This window comes from Labrus mixtus, unplaced genomic scaffold (genome assembly GCF_963584025.1).
Source record: "Labrus mixtus unplaced genomic scaffold, fLabMix1.1 SCAFFOLD_102, whole genome shotgun sequence".
Taxonomy (NCBI): domain Eukaryota; kingdom Metazoa; phylum Chordata; class Actinopteri; order Labriformes; family Labridae; genus Labrus; species Labrus mixtus.
Genome location: NW_026870186.1, coordinates 1 through 17500, shown reverse-complemented (window position 1 = coordinate 17500; position 17500 = coordinate 1). Strand labels below are relative to the sequence as shown.

The following is a 17500-nucleotide window of genomic DNA, read 5'->3' as shown; positions in this document are numbered from 1 at the left end:
ATGAAAACGGCAAATGAAACAGGGAACGGAATGGATGACGGAGAGAGAGGAAGAGAGAGGAGCGGCGGGCTGATTGCTCCGCATGCAGAGAATGGGAGAGGTGGCGAGAGAGCAGAAAAAGAGGAAGCAAAAGTGTCTTTTGAGAGAAAACTAACACTAAACATTGAAATGGTGGGAGACAAAGTTCCTCTAAATCACGTCATGAGTAACATAAAAATGATCTGTGGGGGCCTGCTGGCGTGCAGAACCCTGGGACCTGAAAAACTGGAAGTGACGGTGAGCAACATTAAAGGAAAGGAAAGGCTGCTGGATGGATTTAAAATCGGAGAGACCAGAGTCGTGGCGAGAGAACTAAATAATGATGAGCTGGTGGTGTCTTTTTTAAACCTGCCAGCGTATATAACACAGATGAAGAAATAGTTTGGAAGCTGACGGGATGGGGAGTGAAACCGACATCACCAATAAAACGCAGAATGTGGCCTGGAACAATGATAGCTGACGGAACGAGGTTTGTCCGGGTCAGATTTAATGACCAGGTACAGTCACTCCCTTACTCCACAAAGTTTAACACTGTGATGGGGAACGAATACTTTAGAGTAATACATGATAGACAACAAAAAGTGTGCAGGATGTGCATCCAGCCGGGACACATCCTGAGAGAGTGTCCAGAAGTTATGTGCCACAACTGTGGGGTGCAGGGACACTTTGCGCGAGAGTGCAGCGCGAACAGCACAAAATGCACAAACTGTAAAAAAAGAGAAAATGAATGTGAGTGTGTGAACGGAGAGGAAAGCAAGAACGAGGTGGAGGAGGTGTACGAGGATGAAGACGAGGCGGAGGAGGTGTACGAGGAGGAGGCGGAGGAGAAGGAGGTGATCGGAGCAAGCAGGAAGGAGATCAGAGAAGACGAGAACAGTGACGGAGAAATGGAGCAGAGCGGAGAGAGCGGAGGAGAACGGGCGTCAGAGTGCGAGCTGGAGACGCCGGAGCTGGCTGGAGAGGGAGGACAGCAGAAGCAGCGAAAAACGAGCGAGAGAGGGAAAAAAGGAGACGGAAGGGACGTGGCAGAAGACCCGGGGGTAAGCATGAGCACAGAGGGGAGGGAGATGCCTGAGAGTGGTGTTGGACAGGCGGGAGGGAGAAAAATCACGCTAAATAATACGGGTAAAAGCACCAGTCCCAATGAAACGGACAGCGAAATGGATGTGAGTGAACTGGCGAGTGCGCAAAAAAGACTAAGTCTTGGACAACGAAAAAAGTTGGTGAAAAAATTGAAATGTAAGGACAAATAATGACTGACAATAACCCCTGTAAATCCGTTTTTTTTGTTTTTATTTTTATGATAATGGCCTTTAATTTATTTTCGATTAACGTGAATGGACTAAGAAACAAAGAAAAAAGACATTCGATTCTTTCCTTGCAGAATGACGTTTTGTGCCTGCAGGAGACCAGGTGGGATGATTCCCTGGTGGAAGACATAAAAAAAGACTTTGTGGGCCATATTTTCTGCTCCAATGGCATGTCGAGGGCGAGAGGAGTGGCGGTTTTAGTCAAAACGGGTCGGGTAACAGGGGTAAATTTGGTTTATGGAGACAAAGAAGGAAGAATAATAGTAATAGACTGTGTGTATGAAACGAAAAATATAAGAATCATAAATATATATGCACCGAATGGAGAAAAAGAAAGGAAAACGTTCTTCATTGCAATAAGCAAATGGTGGGAAAGGAATTGTATAATAATCGGTGACTTTAATGTGGCAATGACACCCACCGATGTGTCAAAAAATAATGTGTTTAAAGGGGATGTAAGCAGGGGGACACTTAAAGATATAATGATAACGAAACAATGCATTGATATTTGGAGATTGCTACATCCATGGGGGAGGGTGTTCTCCAGGAGACAAATTGTACTAAATAGATTAAAACAATCTAGAATAGATTATGCTTTGGTGACATGCGAGGTAGTGAGGTGGATTAAAGAAGTTGAATATAAAACTAATATGTGGAGCGATCACGCTGGAATAGAAATCACGTTTAGAAAAGAAACGAATGTACGTAAAGGAGGGATATGGTGCTTTAATGCAAGCTTGCTGGATGATGGAATGTTTGTGAAAAGTATGGAAAGATTGTTGAATGATGTGGGATATGAGTGGAATGAGAGTGAAGATATGAATGTGTGGTGGGATAGTGTAAAAGTCAGAATTAAAAAAAAGTGTATCAATTATAGTAAAGAGAAAAAGTGGAGAGAAAATAGAAAGGAAGAGAATTTGAGAAAACAACTAAGTGAGGAAATAGCATCGCTTGACAGTGTAGATAATGTAGATGTCGAAAAATACATACATTTAAAAGAACAGTTGGGAGTGATTGAACTTAAAAAGAGTAGGGGTGCAGCCATTAGGAGTAAAATACAATATATGTATGAGGGGGAGAGGAGTACAGCCTTTTTTTTAGGTCTGGAAAAACAAAAACAAAAAAGAACAGAAATAAACAAATTATTAAATGAAGCAGGTAAAAGTGTGACAGATAAAAAGGGAATTTTAGAAATAGTAAAGGGCTATTATGAAAGCCTGTTTTCGAGACAGGAGTGTGATAGCGTGAGTGTGAACAGAGCTTTGGGTGCCTTAAAGAAAAAACTAAGCGAGGACGATAAAATGTGGTGTGATTGTGAGTTTACAGAGGGAGAAATCAGAAGTGCTTTAGAGGGGTTAAACAAAAACAAAAGTCCTGGGAGCGATGGCCTAACTGCGGAATTCTACCAAGCTTTCAAAGAGCAGCTGGTGCCCTTGGTGAACAAATTGAGTAAATATATGGAAAAAGTGAAACATATACCAAAAAGTTTAGGGGAAGGGGTGGTTACTATTTTTTACAAAAACAAGGGGGACAATAAAAATCTGGACAACTACAGACCAATCAGCCTACTCAACACAGACTACAAAATCATAGCGAAAACAATAGCCAATAGAATCAGGGAGGTAATAGGAACAATCATAGAACAAACACAATCATACAGTATACCAAACAGAGACATAGCAGACTCAATCATTTCAATAAAACAGACGGTCAGGGATATGGAAGGGGAGGGGGGAATATGGCTAGGGATTGATTTAAATAAAGCTTTTGACAGAGTAGATCACGGGTTCATGGGGAAGGTGTTAGAGAAGTTTGGATTCGGGGAGAGAATGAGAGAATGGATAAATATGTTGTATACAGGAGCGGAAAGCAAGATAAAATGTAACGGGGAACTAACTGATTCTTTTAAAATATCAAGGTCAGTGAGACAAGGATGTCCGATGTCAGCGCTGTTGTACAGCTTGGTAGCAGAGCCGCTGGCAGCACTGATATCGGAAGACGTAAACATAAAAGGTATAGGTAAGGAAAACGTAAAAATAATACAGTATGCAGATGACGTGAATATAATGGTAAAAGGAGAGGAGGATATAGAATTGATATTAAAACATGTACAAACTTATGAAAGAGCATCTGGGGCAAAAGTAAATGAAAATAAGTCAGAAATTATGTTACTAGGTAAGGAATCCAATCTAGTTAATAAGTGGGGATTTAAAACGGTGTGTGAGAGAAGAAAAGTGTTGGGAGTGAATATGGGGAAAAATGAGAATGAATGTGATGATGTAACATGGAAAGAGGTGGTGGGTAAAATTAAAAAAACATTGAATTTGTGGAAAGCGAGGGGTCTATTGTTGAGAGGAAGGGTAGCCGTAACAAATGCTCTCGTGTTGTCCAAAGTGAATCATGCGCTGAGTACTTGTACGCTTCCGGACTGGGCCTTTAAGGAGATTTCAAAGACCATTAGGGACTTTATTTGGAAAAACAAAGCAGCGAGTATAGCTCACAAAACAATAATAGGGGCTAAAGATCAGGGGGGGCTAGCTTTGATTGATTTACTTACAAAAAAAGTAGCACTAAGAGTCAAATTGATAGGCAAATTTATGGACCAGAACCGGAACGTAGTTTGGAAAAACCACTTCAAACAATATCTGTGCAGTTTTGGACTCTACAACGAGGACAACCTGTACCAGATCAATAACCTGGATTCATTTAAACACTTGCCACGGTTTTTCCAGGAAGTACTCAGTGCGTGGTATCAGGTTTCATCCTGGACTGTACCAGAGTGCGGAACGAGAGGGTCAGTGCTACGACTGCCCTTCCTCTCGAGCCCGTATTTTAAAAATGGGGAGAGGGTAATTAAGTGTGAAGCTATGTCGAAAGCGGGATATATTAGAATAAGGGATTTACTGAACTGTGGGGGGGATTTTGATTTACAAATGGTGGTGAGGGGTTTAAAAAATAAAGGGTGTGTGTGCAGAAAGGATGTGATTGAGAGAGTGTTTGCAAATGTAAAATTGTCTTTGTCGAGCGAATGGGAAAAATTAATCAAAGAGAAGGAGGGAGTGATGCAGGACGATGTGGGGGGGATCTCCCTGTGCCTAGGGGAGAAGAAACACAACATTACAGATGTCACTACAAAAATTTGGTATAGGTGCGCAATCACACATAGAATACAGAAACCCACATCCGAAGTAAAATGGACAGACACATACCCGGACATAACAAGCAACATGATATGGAAGAACATTAACATTCCGCATACACCACATGCAATATTTGACCTAGATTTTAAACTGAGGCACAGGAGGATCTTCACCTGCATCGTCCTGCATCAGATCCATAAGGAGAGGTATGAAAGAAAGTGTTGTGTATGTGAAAGTACGGATGAGGATTTAATACATTTGTTTGTTACGTGTGGGGAATTGGTTTATTTTTGGGGAAAAATAAGAGAAATGTTGGGGAAATGCAGTAAGAATGAGTGTTGGAATGAAAGGGGGTGGGAATTGTCGGTGTTGTTGGGGGTGGGAACAAAACAAAAAAATCACAATGTAATGAATATAATTTTGGCTTTTGCAAGAAAAGCGGTTTTTAACAGAAGGAATTATGCACTGTATGAAAGTAAGAAAATGAATGTGTGGAGAATGTTTGTGAATGAATGGAAAGCACATCTTAAATTGTTGTACATAGCGAATGAGAGTGAGTTTGTGAGAATGTTTGTGGAAGGTGCGAATGTGTGTAGAGTAAATGAGGAGGGAATTATGTGGGATGTCTAAATTATTTTGTTTTTGTTTTTTTGGTACGAGGGCTTCTTTTTTGGTCATGGGGAAAATGGGTGATTTGATTTGGTGTTTTTTTTTTTTTTTTCTCAGTGGTTTTTTGAGAATACTGTGGGGTTTTTGTATGTTTTTGTGGTTTGTTTTCAGAGGGGTGTTTGCTTTGGGGGAGGGACTCAGAAGAGTTGTCATGAGTTGGGGGTATCAGGGGTGGTTGGAGTTTTTTTTTTTCTGATGCTATGTTTTTATTGTTTTTAGGGTGCCGTTTGCGTCAGAGGGGAGGTTTAATTTAGAGGGTGTATGTATTGTAATAGCATTTGTTGTAAATGATGTGAAAGAATTATAAATGTTTTTGTAATTTTGATAATAAAAGATAAAAAAAAAAAAAAACACGCCCGATCTCGTCAGATCTCGGAAGCTAAGCAGGGTCGGGCCTGGTTAGTACTTGGATGGGAGACCGCCTGGGAATACCAGGTGCTGTAAGCTTTTTCATTTTTTTGATCATATGTTTTTTTTTATCATATAGAGACATATTCACATGTCCAAAAATTCAGCCAGAATCAAGGGTATGACATCTTTAAAAGGCCCCTTTCTGCACGCAATAATGGCTTACGGCCATACCACCCTGAACACGCCCCTTTTGCTGTCAGAGTTTGTGTGGTGCTGAAGGAGAGCTGACGTGTCAGTACTGAGCTGGACAGCTGGACTAATTTGTTTGTTTTTTGGATGCGCTTTGGATTTATTTAAATACCTCAGATTGTGAGTGAATGTCCCCCAGCAGTCACTGACTGTTAGGGGGATCGTTTTTCTTTTCACCTTTTTTCCTGTTTTTTTTCCACAATTTTGTGAAGAATTTTTGTTTTTTGTGAATGTTTGCTCGTATGTCGCGAGCAAACTCACACGGACGGATCACAAAGATGACAGGACCACGGACTGGAGAGATGGAAAAAGGAAAAGAGAACGGACAACAACGTGAACAAACAAACATGGCACTGAAACAAACGAATGGTTTTAACGACAACGAGAAGAACGACGGACAAAAAGGACGGATGAAAACGGCAAATGAAACAGGGAACGGAATGGATGACGGAGAGAGAGGAAGAGAGAGGAGCGGCGGGCTGATTGCTCCGCATGCAGAGAATGGGAGAGGTGGCGAGAGAGCAGAAAAAGAGGAAGCAAAAGTGTCTTTTGAGAGAAAACTAACACTAAACATTGAAATGGTGGGAGACAAAGTTCCTCTAAATCACGTCATGAGTAACATAAAAATGATCTGTGGGGGCCTGCTGGCGTGCAGAACCCTGGGACCTGAAAAACTGGAAGTGACGGTGAGCAACATTAAAGGAAAGGAAAGGCTGCTGGATGGATTTAAAATCGGAGAGACCAGAGTCGTGGCGAGAGAACTAAATAATGATGAGCTGGTGGTGTCTTTTTTAAACCTGCCAGCGTATATAACACAGATGAAGAAATAGTTTGGAAGCTGACGGGATGGGGAGTGAAACCGACATCACCAATAAAACGCAGAATGTGGCCTGGAACAATGATAGCTGACGGAACGAGGTTTGTCCGGGTCAGATTTAATGACCAGGTACAGTCACTCCCTTACTCCACAAAGTTTAACACTGTGATGGGGAACGAATACTTTAGAGTAATACATGATAGACAACAAAAAGTGTGCAGGATGTGCATCCAGCCGGGACACATCCTGAGAGAGTGTCCAGAAGTTATGTGCCACAACTGTGGGGTGCAGGGACACTTTGCGCGAGAGTGCAGCGCGAACAGCACAAAATGCACAAACTGTAAAAAAAGAGAAAATGAATGTGAGTGTGTGAACGGAGAGGAAAGCAAGAACGAGGTGGAGGAGGTGTACGAGGATGAAGACGAGGCGGAGGAGGTGTACGAGGAGGAGGCGGAGGAGAAGGAGGTGATCGGAGCAAGCAGGAAGGAGATCAGAGAAGACGAGAACAGTGACGGAGAAATGGAGCAGAGCGGAGAGAGCGGAGGAGAACGGGCGTCAGAGTGCGAGCTGGAGACGCCGGAGCTGGCTGGAGAGGGAGGACAGCAGAAGCAGCGAAAAACGAGCGAGAGAGGGAAAAAAGGAGACGGAAGGGACGTGGCAGAAGACCCGGGGGTAAGCATGAGCACAGAGGGGAGGGAGATGCCTGAGAGTGGTGTTGGACAGGCGGGAGGGAGAAAAATCACGCTAAATAATACGGGTAAAAGCACCAGTCCCAATGAAACGGACAGCGAAATGGATGTGAGTGAACTGGCGAGTGCGCAAAAAAGACTAAGTCTTGGACAACGAAAAAAGTTGGTGAAAAAATTGAAATGTAAGGACAAATAATGACTGACAATAACCCCTGTAAATCCGTTTTTTTTGTTTTTATTTTTATGATAATGGCCTTTAATTTATTTTCGATTAACGTGAATGGACTAAGAAACAAAGAAAAAAGACATTCGATTCTTTCCTTGCAGAATGACGTTTTGTGCCTGCAGGAGACCAGGTGGGATGATTCCCTGGTGGAAGACATAAAAAAAGACTTTGTGGGCCATATTTTCTGCTCCAATGGCATGTCGAGGGCGAGAGGAGTGGCGGTTTTAGTCAAAACGGGTCGGGTAACAGGGGTAAATTTGGTTTATGGAGACAAAGAAGGAAGAATAATAGTAATAGACTGTGTGTATGAAACGAAAAATATAAGAATCATAAATATATATGCACCGAATGGAGAAAAAGAAAGGAAAACGTTCTTCATTGCAATAAGCAAATGGTGGGAAAGGAATTGTATAATAATCGGTGACTTTAATGTGGCAATGACACCCACCGATGTGTCAAAAAATAATGTGTTTAAAGGGGATGTAAGCAGGGGGACACTTAAAGATATAATGATAACGAAACAATGCATTGATATTTGGAGATTGCTACATCCATGGGGGAGGGTGTTCTCCAGGAGACAAATTGTACTAAATAGATTAAAACAATCTAGAATAGATTATGCTTTGGTGACATGCGAGGTAGTGAGGTGGATTAAAGAAGTTGAATATAAAACTAATATGTGGAGCGATCACGCTGGAATAGAAATCACGTTTAGAAAAGAAACGAATGTACGTAAAGGAGGGATATGGTGCTTTAATGCAAGCTTGCTGGATGATGGAATGTTTGTGAAAAGTATGGAAAGATTGTTGAATGATGTGGGATATGAGTGGAATGAGAGTGAAGATATGAATGTGTGGTGGGATAGTGTAAAAGTCAGAATTAAAAAAAAGTGTATCAATTATAGTAAAGAGAAAAAGTGGAGAGAAAATAGAAAGGAAGAGAATTTGAGAAAACAACTAAGTGAGGAAATAGCATCGCTTGACAGTGTAGATAATGTAGATGTCGAAAAATACATACATTTAAAAGAACAGTTGGGAGTGATTGAACTTAAAAAGAGTAGGGGTGCAGCCATTAGGAGTAAAATACAATATATGTATGAGGGGGAGAGGAGTACAGCCTTTTTTTTAGGTCTGGAAAAACAAAAACAAAAAAGAACAGAAATAAACGAATTATTAAATGAAGCAGGTAAAAGTGTGACAGATAAAAAGGGAATTTTAGAAATAGTAAAGGGCTATTATGAAAGCCTGTTTTCGAGACAGGAGTGTGATAGCGTGAGTGTGAACAGAGCTTTGGGTGCCTTAAAGAAAAAACTAAGCGAGGACGATAAAATGTGGTGTGATTGTGAGTTTACAGAGGGAGAAATCAGAAGTGCTTTAGAGGGGTTAAACAAAAACAAAAGTCCTGGGAGCGATGGCCTAACTGCGGAATTCTACCAAGCTTTCAAAGAGCAGCTGGTGCCCTTGGTGAACAAATTGAGTAAATATATGGAAAAAGTGAAACATATACCAAAAAGTTTAGGGGAAGGGGTGGTTACTATTTTTTACAAAAACAAGGGGGACAATAAAAATCTGGACAACTACAGACCAATCAGCCTACTCAACACAGACTACAAAATCATAGCGAAAACAATAGCCAATAGAATCAGGGAGGTAATAGGAACAATCATAGAACAAACACAATCATACAGTATACCAAACAGAGACATAGCAGACTCAATCATTTCAATAAAACAGACGGTCAGGGATATGGAAGGGGAGGGGGGAATATGGCTAGGGATTGATTTAAATAAAGCTTTTGACAGAGTAGATCACGGGTTCATGGGGAAGGTGTTAGAGAAGTTTGGATTCGGGGAGAGAATGAGAGAATGGATAAATATGTTGTATACAGGAGCGGAAAGCAAGATAAAATGTAACGGGGAACTAACTGATTCTTTTAAAATATCAAGGTCAGTGAGACAAGGATGTCCGATGTCAGCGCTGTTGTACAGCTTGGTAGCAGAGCCGCTGGCAGCACTGATATCGGAAGACGTAAACATAAAAGGTATAGGTAAGGAAAACGTAAAAATAATACAGTATGCAGATGACGTGAATATAATGGTAAAAGGAGAGGAGGATATAGAATTGATATTAAAACATGTACAAACTTATGAAAGAGCATCTGGGGCAAAAGTAAATGAAAATAAGTCAGAAATTATGTTACTAGGTAAGGAATCCAATCTAGTTAATAAGTGGGGATTTAAAACGGTGTGTGAGAGAAGAAAAGTGTTGGGAGTGAATATGGGGAAAAATGAGAATGAATGTGATGATGTAACATGGAAAGAGGTGGTGGGTAAAATTAAAAAAACATTGAATTTGTGGAAAGCGAGGGGTCTATTGTTGAGAGGAAGGGTAGCCGTAACAAATGCTCTCGTGTTGTCCAAAGTGAATCATGCGCTGAGTACTTGTACGCTTCCGGACTGGGCCTTTAAGGAGATTTCAAAGACCATTAGGGACTTTATTTGGAAAAACAAAGCAGCGAGTATAGCTCACAAAACAATAATAGGGGCTAAAGATCAGGGGGGGCTAGCTTTGATTGATTTACTTACAAAAAAAGTAGCACTAAGAGTCAAATTGATAGGCAAATTTATGGACCAGAACCGGAACGTAGTTTGGAAAAACCACTTCAAACAATATCTGTGCAGTTTTGGACTCTACAACGAGGACAACCTGTACCAGATCAATAACCCGGATTCATTTAAACACTTGCCACGGTTTTTCCAGGAAGTACTCAGTGCGTGGTATCAGGTTTCATCCTGGACTGTACCAGAGTGCGGAACGAGAGGGTCAGTGCTACGACTGCCCTTCCTCTTGAGCCCGTATTTTAAAAATGGGGAGAGGGTAATTAAGTGTGAAGCTATGTCGAAAGCGGGATATATTAGAATAAGGGATTTACTGAACTGTGGGGGGGATTTTGATTTACAAATGGTGGTGAGGGGTTTAAAAAATAAAGGGTGTGTGTGCAGAAAGGATGTGATTGAGAGAGTGTTTGCAAATGTAAAATTGTCTTTGTCGAGCGAATGGGAAAAATTAATCAAAGAGAAGGAGGGAGTGATGCAGGACGATGTGGGGGGGGATCTCCCTGTGCCTAGGGGAGAAGAAACACAACATTACAGATGTCACTACAAAAATTTGGTATAGGTGCGCAATCACACATAGAATACAGAAACCCACATCCGAAGTAAAATGGACAGACACATACCCGGACATAACAAGCAACATGATATGGAAGAACATTAACATTCCGCATACACCACATGCAATATTTGACCTAGATTTCAAACTGAGGCACAGGAGGATCTTCACCTGCATCGTCCTGCATCAGATCCATAAGGAGAGGTATGAAAGAAAGTGTTGTGTATGTGAAAGTACGGATGAGGATTTAATACATTTGTTTGTTACGTGTGGGGAATTGGTTTATTTTTGGGGAAAAATAAGAGAAATGTTGGGGAAATGCAGTAAGAATGAGTGTTGGAATGAAAGGGGGTGGGAATTGTCGGTGTTGTTGGGGGTGGGAACAAAACAAAAAAATCACAATGTAATGAATATAATTTTGGCTTTTGCAAGAAAAGCGGTTTTTAACAGAAGGAATTATGCACTGTATGAAAGTAAGAAAATGAATGTGTGGAGAATGTTTGTGAATGAATGGAAAGCACATCTTAAATTGTTGTACATAGCGAATGAGAGTGAGTTTGTGAGAATGTTTGTGGAAGGTGCGAATGTGTGTAGAGTAAATGAGGAGGGAATTATGTGGGATGTCTAAATTATTTTGTTTTTGTTTTTTTGGTACGAGGGCTTCTTTTTTGGTCATGGGGAAAATGGGTGATTTGATTTGGTGTTTTTTTTTTTTTTTTCTCAGTGGTTTTTTGAGAATACTGTGGGGTTTTTGTATGTTTTTGTGGTTTGTTTTCAGAGGGGTGTTTGCTTTGGGGGAGGGACTCAGAAGAGTTGTCATGAGTTGGGGGTATCAGGGGTGATTTGAGTTTTTTTTTTCTGATGCTATGTTTTTATTGTTTTTAGGGTGCCGTTTGCGTCAGAGGGGAGGTTTAATTTAGAGGGTGTATGTATTATAATAGCATTTGTTGTAAATGATGTGAAAGAATTATAAATGTTTTTGTAATTTTGATAATAAAAGATAAAAAAAAAAAAAAAAACACGCCCGATCTCATCTGATCTCGGAAGCTAAGCAGGGTCGGGCCTGGTTAGTACTTGGATGGGAGACCGCCTGGGAATAACAGGTGCTGTAAGCTTTTTCATTTTTTTTGATCATATGTTTTTTTTATCATATAGAGACATATTCACATGTCCAAAAATTCAGCCAGAATCAAGGGCATGACATCTTTAAAAGGCCCCTCTCTGCACACAATAATGGCTTATGGCCATACCACCCTGAACTCGTCCGATCTTGGAAGCTAAGCAGGGTGGGGCCTGTTTAGTACTTGAATGGGAGACCGCCTGGGAATACCAGGTGCTGTAAGCTTTTTCATTTTTTTGATCATATGTTTTTTTTTATCATATAGAGACATATTCACATGTCCTAAAATTCAGCCAGAATCAAGGGCATGACATCTTTAAAAGGCCCCTTTCTGCACACAATAATGGCTTACGGCCATACAACCCTGAACTCATCCAATCTTGGAAGCTAAGCAGGGTCGGGCCTGGTTACTAGTTGGATGGGAGACTGCCTGGGAATACCAGGTGCTGTAAGCTTTTTCATTTTTTTGATCATACGTTTTTTTTTTATCATATAGAGACATATTCACATGTCCAAAAATTCAGCCAGAATCAAGGGCATGACATCTTTAAAAGGCCCCTTTCTGCACACAATAATGGCTTACGGCCATACCACCCTGAACACGCCCGATCTTGTCTGATCTCGGAAGCTAAGCAGGGTAGGGCCTGGTTAGTACTTGGATGGGAGACCGCCTGGGAATACCAGGTGCTGTAAGCTTTTTCATTTTTTTTGATCATATGATTTTTTTTTATCATATAGAGACATATTCACATGTCCAAAAATTCAGCCAGAATCAAGGGCATGACATCTTTAAAAGGCCCCTTTCTGCATACAATAATGGCTTACAGCCATACCACCCTGAACACGCCCGATCTCGTCCGATCTCGGAAGCTAAGCAGGGTCGGGCCTGGTTAGTACTTGGATGGGAGACCGCCTCGGAATACCAGGTGCTGTAAGCTTTTTCATTTTTTTTGATCATATGTTTTTTTAATCATATAGAGACATATTCACATGTCCAAAAATTCAGCCAGAATCAAGGGCATGACATCTTTAAAAGGCCCCTGTCTGCACACAATAATGGCTTACGGCCATACCACCCTGAACACGCCTGATCTCGTCCGATCTCGGAAGCTAAGCAGGGTAGGTCCTGGTTAGTACTTGGATGGGAGACCGCCTGGGAATACCAGGTGCTGTAAGTTTTTTCATTTTTTTGATCATATGTTTTTTTTTTATCATATAGAGACATATTCACATGTCCAAAAATTCAGCCAGAATCAAGGGCATGACATCTTTAAAAGGCCCCTTTCTGCATACAATAATGGCTTACGGCCATACCACCCTGAACACGCCCGATCTCGTCCGATCTCGGAAGCTAAGCAGGGTCGGGCCTTGTTAGTACTTGGATGGGAGACCGCCTGGGAATACCAGGTGCTGTAAGCTTTTTAATTTTTTTTGATCATATGATTTTTTTTTATCATATAGAGACATATTCACATGTCCAAAAATTCAACCAGAATCAAGGGCATGACATCTTTAAAAGGCCCCTTTCTGCACACAATAATGGCTTACGGTCATACCACCCTGAACTCGTCCGATCTAGTCCGATCTCGGAAGCTATGCAGGGTCGGGCCTGGTTAGTACTTGGATGGGAGACCGCCTGGGAATACCAGGTGCTGTAAGCTTTTTCATTTTTTTGATCATATGTTTTTTTTTATCATATAGAGACATATTCACATGTCCAAAAATTCAGCCAGAATCAAGGGCATGATATCTTTAAAAGGCCCCTTTCTGCACACAATAATGGCTTACGGCCATACCACCCTGAACACGCCCGATCTCGTCCGATCTCAGAAGCTAAGCAGGGTCGGGCCTGGTTAGTACTTGGATGGGAGACCTCCTGGGAATACCAGGTGCTGTAAGTCTTTTCATTTTTTTGATCATATGTTTTTTTTTTATCATATAGAGACATATTCACGTGTCCAAAAATTCAGCCAGAATCAAGGGCATGACATCTTTAAAAGGCACCTTTCTGCATACAATAATGGCTTACGGCCATACCACCCTGAACACGCCCGATCTCGTCCGATCTCGGAAGCTAAGCAGGGTCGGGCCTGGTTAGTACTTGGATGGGAGACCTCCTGGGAATACCAGGTGCTGTAAGTCTTTTCATTTTTTTGATCATATGTTTTTTTTTTATCATATAGAGACATATTCACATGTCCAAAAATTCAGCCAGAATCAAGGGCATGACATCTTTAAAAGGCCCCTTTCTGCACACAATAATGGCTTACGGCCATACCACCCTGAACACGCCCGATCTTGTCTGATCTCGGAAGCTAAGCAGGGTAGGGCCTGGTTAGTACTTGGATGGGAGACCGCCTGGGAATACCAGGTGCTGTAAGCTTTTTCATTTTTTTTGATCATATGATTTTTTTTTATCATATAGAGACATATTCACATGTCCAAAAATTCAGCCAGAATCAAGGGCATGACATCTTTAAAAGGCCCCTTTCTGCATACAATAATGGCTTACAGCCATACCACCCTGAACACGCCCGATCTCGTCCGATCTCGGAAGCTAAGCAGGGTCGGGCCTGGTTAGTACTTGGATGGGAGACCGCCTCGGAATACCAGGTGCTGTAAGCTTTTTCATTTTTTTTGATCATATGTTTTTTTAATCATATAGAGACATATTCACATGTCCAAAAATTCAGCCAGAATCAAGGGCATGACATCTTTAAAAGGCCCCTGTCTGCACACAATAATGGCTTACGGCCATACCACCCTGAACACGCCTGATCTCGTCCGATCTCGGAAGCTAAGCAGGGTAGGTCCTGGTTAGTACTTGGATGGGAGACCGCCTGGGAATACCAGGTGCTGTAAGTTTTTTCATTTTTTTGATCATATGTTTTTTTTTTATCATATAGAGACATATTCACATGTCCAAAAATTCAGCCAGAATCAAGGGCATGACATCTTTAAAAGGCCCCTTTCTGCATACAATAATGGCTTACGGCCATACCACCCTGAACACGCCCGATCTCGTCCGATCTCGGAAGCTAAGCAGGGTCGGGCCTTGTTAGTACTTGGATGGGAGACCGCCTGGGAATACCAGGTGCTGTAAGCTTTTTAATTTTTTTTGATCATATGATTTTTTTTTATCATATAGAGACATATTCACATGTCCAAAAATTCAACCAGAATCAAGGGCATGACATCTTTAAAAGGCCCCTTTCTGCACACAATAATGGCTTACGGTCATACCACCCTGAACTCGTCCGATCTAGTCCGATCTCGGAAGCTATGCAGGGTCGGGCCTGGTTAGTACTTGGATGGGAGACCGCCTGGGAATACCAGGTGCTGTAAGCTTTTTCATTTTTTTGATCATATGTTTTTTTTTATCATATAGAGACATATTCACATGTCCAAAAATTCAGCCAGAATCAAGGGCATGATATCTTTAAAAGGCCCCTTTCTGCACACAATAATGGCTTACGGCCATACCACCCTGAACACGCCCGATCTCGTCCGATCTCAGAAGCTAAGCAGGGTCGGGCCTGGTTAGTACTTGGATGGGAGACCTCCTGGGAATACCAGGTGCTGTAAGTCTTTTCATTTTTTTGATCATATGTTTTTTTTTTATCATATAGAGACATATTCACGTGTCCAAAAATTCAGCCAGAATCAAGGGCATGACATCTTTAAAAGGCACCTTTCTGCATACAATAATGGCTTACGGCCATACCACCCTGAACACGCCCGATCTCGTCCGATCTCGGAAGCTAAGCAGGGTCGGGCCTTGTTAGTACTTGGATGGGAGACCGCCTGGGAATACCAGGTGCTGTAAGCTTTTTCATTTTTTTGATCATATGTTTTTTTTTATCATATAGAGACATATTCACATGTCCAAAAATTCAGCCAGAATCAAGGGCATGATATCTTTAAAAGGCCCCTTTCTGCACACAATAATGGCTTACGGCCATACCACCCTGAACACGTCCGATCTCAGAAGCTAAGCAGGGTCGGGCCTGGTTAGTACTTGGATGGGAGACCGCCTGGGAATACCAGGTGCTGTAAGCTTTTTCATTTTGTTTGATCATATGTTTTTTTTTATCATATAGAGACATATTCACATGTCCAAAAATTCAGCCAGAATCAAGGGCATGACATCTTTAAAAGGCCCCTTTCTGCGCACAATAATGGCTTACGGCCATACCACCCTGAACACGCCCGATCTCGTCCGATCTCAGAAGCTAAGCAGGGTCGGGCCTGGTTAGTACTTGGATGGGAGACCGCCTGGGAATACCAGGTGCTGTAAGCTTTTTCATTTTTTTTGATCATATGTTTTTTTTATCATATAGAGACATATTCACATGTCCAAAAATTCAGCCAGAATCAAGGGCATGACATCTTTAAAAGGCCCCTCTCTGCACACAATAATGGCTTACGGCCATACCACCCTGAACACGCCTGATCTCGTCCGATCTCGGAAGCTAAGCAGGTTAGTGCCTGGTTAGTACTTGGATGGGAGACCGCCTGTGGAATACCAGATGCTGTAAGCTGTTTAATTTTTTTGATCATGTGTTTTTTTTTTATCATAGAGAGACATATTCACATGTCCAAAAATTCAGCCAGAATCAAGGGCATGACATCTTTAAAAGGCCCCTTTCTGCACACAATAATGGCTTACGGCCATACCACCCTGAACACGCCCGATCTCGTCCGATCTCGGAAGCTATGCAGGGTCGGGCCTCGTTAGTACTTGGATGGGAGACCGCCTGTGGAATACCAAATGCTGTAAGCTGTTTCATTTTTTTGATCATATGTTTTTTTTTTTTATCATATAGAGACATATTCACATGTCCAAAAATTCAGCCAGAATCAAGGGCATGACATCTTTAAAAGGCCCCTTTCTGCACACAATAATGGCTTACGGCCAAACCATCCTGAACTCGTCCGATCTTGGAAGCTAAGCAGGGTAGGGCCTGGTTAGTACTTGGATGGGAGACCGCCTGGGAATACCAGACGCTGTAAGCTTTTTTTATTTTTTTGATCATATGTTTTTTTTTATCATAGAGAGACTTATTCACATGTCCAAAAATTCAGCCAGAATCAAGGTCATGACATCTTTAAAAGGCCCCTTTCTGCACACAATAAAGGCTTACGGCCATACCACCCTGAACACGCCCGATCTCGTTCGATCTCAGAAGCTAAGCAGGGTCGGGCCTGGTTAGTACTTGGATGGGAGGCCGCCTGGGAATACCAGGTGCTGTAACTTTTTCATTTTTTTGATCTTGTTTTTTTTTTATCATATAGAGACATATTCACATGTCCAAAAATTCAGCCAGAATCAAGGGCATGACATCTTTAAAAGGCCCCTGTCTGCACACAGTAATGGCTTACGGCCATACCACCCTGAACACGCCTGATCTCGTCCGATCTCGGAAGCTAAGCAGGGTTGGGCCTGATTAGTACTTGGATGGGAGACCGCCTGGGAATACCAGGTGCTGTAAGCTTTTTCATTTTTTTGATCATATGTTTTTTTTTATCATATAGAGACATATTCACATGTCCAAAAATTCAGCCAGAATCAAGGGCATGATATCTTTAAAAGGCCCCTTTCTGCACACAATAATGCCTTACGTCCATACCACCCTGAACACGCCCGATCTCAGAAGCAAAGCAGGGTCGGGCCTGGTTAATACTTGGATGGGAGACCGCCTAGGAATACCAGGTGCTGT

General features: G+C 41.8%; 17 non-coding genes and 6 pseudogenes across 17 annotated transcripts; all 23 read left to right on the top strand.

Annotated features, from left to right (window-relative positions):
* Positions 1-11896: 11896 nt before the first annotated feature.
* On the top strand, positions 11897-12005 carry LOC132965654 (5S ribosomal RNA; annotated as a pseudogene).
* Positions 12006-12126: 121 nt separating this feature from the next.
* On the top strand, positions 12127-12235 carry LOC132965661 (5S ribosomal RNA; annotated as a pseudogene).
* A 122-nt stretch (positions 12236-12357) lies between these two features.
* On the top strand, positions 12358-12476 carry LOC132965622 (5S ribosomal RNA). The gene has a single exon (XR_009670100.1). It is a non-coding gene; the product is annotated as a 5S ribosomal RNA (ribosomal RNA).
* A 123-nt stretch (positions 12477-12599) lies between these two features.
* LOC132965618 (5S ribosomal RNA) lies at positions 12600-12718 on the top strand. The gene has a single exon (XR_009670097.1). It is a non-coding gene; the product is annotated as a 5S ribosomal RNA (ribosomal RNA).
* A 121-nt stretch (positions 12719-12839) lies between these two features.
* On the top strand, positions 12840-12958 carry LOC132965631 (5S ribosomal RNA). Its single transcript, XR_009670109.1, has one exon. It is a non-coding gene; the product is annotated as a 5S ribosomal RNA (ribosomal RNA).
* Positions 12959-13080: 122 nt separating this feature from the next.
* LOC132965628 (5S ribosomal RNA) lies at positions 13081-13199 on the top strand. The gene has a single exon (XR_009670106.1). It is a non-coding gene; the product is annotated as a 5S ribosomal RNA (ribosomal RNA).
* A 123-nt stretch (positions 13200-13322) lies between these two features.
* Positions 13323-13441, top strand: LOC132965639 (5S ribosomal RNA). The gene has a single exon (XR_009670116.1). It is a non-coding gene; the product is annotated as a 5S ribosomal RNA (ribosomal RNA).
* Positions 13442-13562: 121 nt separating this feature from the next.
* LOC132965625 (5S ribosomal RNA) lies at positions 13563-13681 on the top strand. Its single transcript, XR_009670103.1, has one exon. It is a non-coding gene; the product is annotated as a 5S ribosomal RNA (ribosomal RNA).
* Positions 13682-13803: 122 nt separating this feature from the next.
* On the top strand, positions 13804-13922 carry LOC132965641 (5S ribosomal RNA). The gene has a single exon (XR_009670117.1). It is a non-coding gene; the product is annotated as a 5S ribosomal RNA (ribosomal RNA).
* Positions 13923-14044: 122 nt separating this feature from the next.
* On the top strand, positions 14045-14163 carry LOC132965621 (5S ribosomal RNA). The gene has a single exon (XR_009670099.1). It is a non-coding gene; the product is annotated as a 5S ribosomal RNA (ribosomal RNA).
* Positions 14164-14286: 123 nt separating this feature from the next.
* On the top strand, positions 14287-14405 carry LOC132965664 (5S ribosomal RNA). Its single transcript, XR_009670119.1, has one exon. It is a non-coding gene; the product is annotated as a 5S ribosomal RNA (ribosomal RNA).
* Positions 14406-14526: 121 nt separating this feature from the next.
* Positions 14527-14645, top strand: LOC132965630 (5S ribosomal RNA). The gene has a single exon (XR_009670108.1). It is a non-coding gene; the product is annotated as a 5S ribosomal RNA (ribosomal RNA).
* A 122-nt stretch (positions 14646-14767) lies between these two features.
* Positions 14768-14886, top strand: LOC132965627 (5S ribosomal RNA). Its single transcript, XR_009670105.1, has one exon. It is a non-coding gene; the product is annotated as a 5S ribosomal RNA (ribosomal RNA).
* Positions 14887-15009: 123 nt separating this feature from the next.
* Positions 15010-15128, top strand: LOC132965638 (5S ribosomal RNA). Its single transcript, XR_009670115.1, has one exon. It is a non-coding gene; the product is annotated as a 5S ribosomal RNA (ribosomal RNA).
* Positions 15129-15249: 121 nt separating this feature from the next.
* Positions 15250-15368, top strand: LOC132965624 (5S ribosomal RNA). Its single transcript, XR_009670102.1, has one exon. It is a non-coding gene; the product is annotated as a 5S ribosomal RNA (ribosomal RNA).
* Positions 15369-15490: 122 nt separating this feature from the next.
* Positions 15491-15609, top strand: LOC132965626 (5S ribosomal RNA). Its single transcript, XR_009670104.1, has one exon. It is a non-coding gene; the product is annotated as a 5S ribosomal RNA (ribosomal RNA).
* Positions 15610-15730: 121 nt separating this feature from the next.
* LOC132965647 (5S ribosomal RNA) lies at positions 15731-15839 on the top strand (annotated as a pseudogene).
* A 122-nt stretch (positions 15840-15961) lies between these two features.
* Positions 15962-16080, top strand: LOC132965623 (5S ribosomal RNA). Its single transcript, XR_009670101.1, has one exon. It is a non-coding gene; the product is annotated as a 5S ribosomal RNA (ribosomal RNA).
* Positions 16081-16201: 121 nt separating this feature from the next.
* On the top strand, positions 16202-16321 carry LOC132965646 (5S ribosomal RNA; annotated as a pseudogene).
* A 122-nt stretch (positions 16322-16443) lies between these two features.
* On the top strand, positions 16444-16563 carry LOC132965648 (5S ribosomal RNA; annotated as a pseudogene).
* A 124-nt stretch (positions 16564-16687) lies between these two features.
* LOC132965659 (5S ribosomal RNA) lies at positions 16688-16796 on the top strand (annotated as a pseudogene).
* Positions 16797-16918: 122 nt separating this feature from the next.
* On the top strand, positions 16919-17037 carry LOC132965635 (5S ribosomal RNA). The gene has a single exon (XR_009670113.1). It is a non-coding gene; the product is annotated as a 5S ribosomal RNA (ribosomal RNA).
* Positions 17038-17156: 119 nt separating this feature from the next.
* LOC132965653 (5S ribosomal RNA) lies at positions 17157-17275 on the top strand. The gene has a single exon (XR_009670118.1). It is a non-coding gene; the product is annotated as a 5S ribosomal RNA (ribosomal RNA).
* The last annotated feature ends 225 nt before the right edge of the window (positions 17276-17500 follow it).